This window comes from Podarcis vaucheri (assembly GCF_965113315.1).
Source record: "Podarcis vaucheri genome assembly, chromosome: 6".
NCBI lineage: Eukaryota > Metazoa > Chordata > Lepidosauria > Squamata > Lacertidae > Podarcis > Podarcis vaucheri.
The window spans coordinates 30837771-30842230 of NC_138764.1; the positions used below are offsets into that span (position 1 = coordinate 30837771).

The 4460-nt window shown below is 43.3% G+C and overlaps 1 long non-coding RNA gene across 1 annotated transcript; it reads left to right on the plus strand.

Annotated features, from left to right (window-relative positions):
• The first annotated feature begins 2730 nt into the window (after positions 1-2730).
• Positions 2731-4187, plus strand: LOC309535278. Its single transcript, XR_014221173.1, has 3 exons — positions 2731-2849; positions 2927-2944; positions 4141-4187. It is a non-coding gene; the product is annotated as an uncharacterized lncRNA (long non-coding RNA).
• The last annotated feature ends 273 nt before the right edge of the window (positions 4188-4460 follow it).

The following is a 4460-nucleotide window of genomic DNA, read 5'->3' on the forward strand; positions in this document are numbered from 1 at the left end:
TGTCTGCACCTCTTGAAAATCCTCTCCAGATGTTTGGGAGACCTCACCTGAGCAATATGGGAGGGGAGTATGGGAGACTGCCCAGGGTGTGGAGAATCACCTCAAATTGGGTGTGTGGACCACTTTCCAGTTGTTGCAACTCTCCGCAAAAGTGGATCATATTTACAGGAACACCTTTGTGTAATGACTATAGAAGCATGGAAAATAGAGCAACAGAATAAGGACAGAGCCATTGGGGAAAAAAGGAAATTGTACAGAAAGGACCACATTACATGCAACAGAAAAACCTAGAAGCGGAAAATGCGATTGTATGGAAAGTAAAGCTTAAACAAATCTGTTTGTTGCTTTGCAACTTATTTTGTCTGGTGAGTTTCTCAGGTTGTAATCCTAGGTTCTTTTACATGGAAGTAAGCCCATTGAACTCCAGGAAAATTAGGATTGCACTGTGAATGTGCACATTGCTATTTATCTTCTGGCCAAATCGGTTTTAGGTTTAGTGTATATTGATTCTAAGCTGCAGTGGTGTGAAGGGCAAGTAATGGAGCTGCAGTTAAGCTACTTGTTTATTTTTTTACATTTTTTTTAAGAGGGGCATTGTCTATCGATTTCAGTGGTGGAGAGTGAAGCACTTGCTCCTATTGAAATCAATAGGATTTGAACTTGCTTAACAACTTGGTAAGCGGTTGTTACTAGATCTGCTCCTGTGTCCCTAAGTACACGCATATGAGTTTGTATGTTATACATGAGACCCCCCAAAAGCACTAATTTGGGGGCATTTGAGCTACTATTCTTGGGATCTTCGGTGAAGGCAGTTGTGCCTCATAAAAGGAATTGCATTGGCTGTGATTCAGAGGCATAGCGTGGGGGGCTGCGGCGCACATTCTTCAGAATGCCCTGCTGCCCTTACCTACCGTTTGTGGGAATATTCAGGGTGGCAGGAGAGGATATATTGTTTATTAATATCCTTCCTAACTTGCGCTAGCAAGTTCCTTTACTTAGCAGAGTTACATTCCCCCTTTACATGCACAACAGGTAGCTGGTTGCAGGCTCGTGTGAGCCTCTCACTATTATACAATTCAGTCTGTCTCAGACTGAATTGTACATTCCTGGTAAGTTCCCTTGAATCCCTCTTAAAAGAATAAAGATGCCACAATCTTATTCAAATTCCATAAAAGAAGTTTACTTACATGAGTTCACAGTTGAAAGTAGACTTAGTTACAAATATGTACATGTGGATCGATCCCATTTGGGGGAATGATCCCAGTGCTTCTGCTAGCTGAGAGCTAGCAGAGCAGTCCTAGCCAAAAAGCTGGTCAAACGAAGAAGGAAGTCATGAAGAGGGAAGGGTGCTGCGTGACTCGTCCTTTTGTTACCTGGACAGGTTAGGTCATGCCTACCTTCTATCACATGCAAAAGGATAGATGCTAGAGCCAGGAGGAACAGGAAGTTTCGACTGGCTGTACCAAGACATTCCCTCGCTTGTCTTCTCTAGCATCTCAAGGAATGTTGTACTTGACTGCCTTTCATGGATCACATCCTACACCCTTCAGCCACAAGGGCATCTTATTTGAATGGGATTATTTCATCCTCGCTAAAAGGGGCTGAGTTTAAACTTCCAAAAAATTAAATCTAAATAAATAAGAAAGTAAGGTGCTTGGTTTATCAAGACAACCGGATATGCCTGTTGTTTGGCGCATTCTTGGAGCAGCTCTTTCTCTCTTCACCACAAGCAACACTCATTGTGCAGAGCAAAGCCGCATCATATACCTGGTCTTGGGCCATGTGCAGAGTTCCAGCTGAGCCAAACTACTCAGTAACACGGGATCACACCATTTATTTCTTCCCTAAAGGTAAAGGTAAAGGGACCCCGACCATTAGGTCCAGTCGTGGCCAACTCTGGGGTTGCTGCGTTCATCTTACTTTATTGGTTGAGGGAGCCGGAGTACAGCTTCCGGGTCATGTGGCCAACATGACTAAGCTGCTTCTGGTGAACCAGAGCAGTGCACGGAAACGTCGTTTACCTTCCCGCCGGAATGGTACCTATTTATCTACTTGCACTTTGACGTGCTTTCAAACTGCTAGGTTGGCAGGAGCAGGGACGAAGCAACAGGAGCTCACCCCTTTGTGGGGATTCGAACCACCGACCTTCTGATCGGCAAGTCCTAGGCGCTGTGGTTTAACCCACAGCACCACCTGCGTCCCTATTATTTCTTCCCTACTCTATTCTATATTCTAGGTGGCTCAGTGAAAAAGATCTATAAAATAAAACACCTAAATAGCAAGAAAGCCAGTAAAGCAGGCCTCTCAAGCTCTGCCTCAGCTGCAAGACCTAAATCATCAGCATTATGAAAAGAAGCTGTATATTGTGACAGGGGGAAATCCAGCCATCTAAATCGCTGTCCGGATGCTGTGCACAGGAGCAGCAGAGGGCTGGGTTGCGGGTTGGGATTAGAGCAATAATCTCAACTGGCTACCATCCCTTAGCCAGGTATTCACTGCAAGTTCCATTGATCCCAGTATGCATAAGTGTGAGTGCAATTGGACACGGAACAGAAGTCTATGCGCTGCTTTTTTCTTTTCTTCGGAGCTCTCCTAATCATCTGAAGATTAGTGGAGTTTTATTCATGCACTGCCTCAAAGAGCTAATAAAGACCCTTCTCTTTTTCCAAATAGATGAGGAACGGCTGCAGCTCAGCAGGGTACCACGTGGTTTGCAGGCAAAAGGTCCCAGGATCAATCCCTTGAAATGCCTGGCAGGGCTGGGAAAGATGGATGTTTTGAAACTTTATAGAGCTGCTCCCAGGAGGCATAGACAATACTGAGCTGGATGGATCAACGATCACCATAAGGTGGTTTTAGTATGGTCTTATGAGTATTTCTGAATAAGGAAATCTTCCCCCGAGAGACCAAACAAAACACACTTAAGTCTTCTTTGTGGTGACAGGTCAGTACATCTCTCTGGCTGCTTACCAGAAGGTTGGTGGTTCGAGTCCACCCAAGGACCACTGTGGGCATGATTTCTGCACTCTCAGGGGTTGGACTAGATGACTCTCAAGGTCCCTTCCAACTCTTCGATTCTAGTTATGAGTGCAAAAGTTACTTTTTTCACCTTACTAGTGCCATGCAACCTGCTCTGCCCTTTAAACCCCAATTATTCACCTCATTTTACATTTCTTGCAAAATATGAAGCCTAAAGAAAATAACAATTCCAGTTGAGCATTTATTTAATACCAGGTTTTGCAACAAAATCATAAATACCTCATGTTTTGCAGAGATATACACAGATTCCCCCCTCCCCAGCCTTCCCCCCTTAAAGAATAAACAGTCTAGTCCACCCAGCACAATGTTTACGAAAACCTTCTTGTTAGAACAACCCACGTCGGTTGGTTAAAACGAATGCAAAGGAAGTGTGGGCTGCAAAGAAACAAAAGTGAAGTTTACCTGGCATAATAGAGTTTACAGCTCCTCTTGTCAGTGTCGGAAAGGCGCTTACAAGAGAGGCCCAGCCGCAATCTTACAGGTTAATCCCTTTTTCACACTGGAGTTTGACTCAGATCAAACCTGGCGTGCTTAGGCACCTGAAGGCTGTCACTGACAAGGGGCTGTAAAGAGATGGACTGCCACTGATCTGGTCTAAATGAGCCAGTTGCACCAGGCTGATAAAAGCAAAGATTTACTGGAGTAGACAGACCTGAGCTAAAACAGGCGACTCTCTCTATTGAAACACTGTCTGTCACGTTAATCAGTCATCTCTGCTGTCAAGCACAGTCAGCTAAAACAATAGAACTCTGCCTGAGCTTTGGTGAGGAGGGAAAAATCTGGGGCAGATGTCAGATAATGGATACTGATACTCTGGTGAGATCTGAGGGGCTAGACCTGCAGCGTTCCTCCCTCCTCTCCCTATTCCCACTTTGCTTAGTTTTTTGATAGGATGTCTGGTTGAGCACTAAATAAAGCCATAAAGACTTTAGGGACAAGGTAATGATAATGAATTATGGGGAGAAAAAGTGCTTTGTCCAATTCTGATTCAATCAGAGAAATGGTTGGGTAATAGCTAAAACAATATTGTTTTTTTCCAGGTGGATTTTATGTGCCAATTTGTCTTTAATATTCTCTCTCCTATTATTTCTATCATGTTAGGCCAGAACTTCTTGAGCTACTCTAGCGCACGGAGTGATGTGAACTAAGCACGTCTGAAGCAATTTCGCTGTCATTACAACAGAACTACCAAAAGATGTAATGAAATACCTTATTGGATATATAGCTGTACATACTGAAAACAGGTTTAAAAAGTCAAGAAACCAGGGGAGGAAATGTTAATGGTTTCAAACATGTAACTTATATAAGTTCTGAATCTTGTTTTTGCTTTAATGGTGCATTTACTTAAAAATAAAATGAAAAGCTTAATGTTTTAAGTATTGGTGGAGCAGACTTCAATTCAACACATAGATGGATTTAGT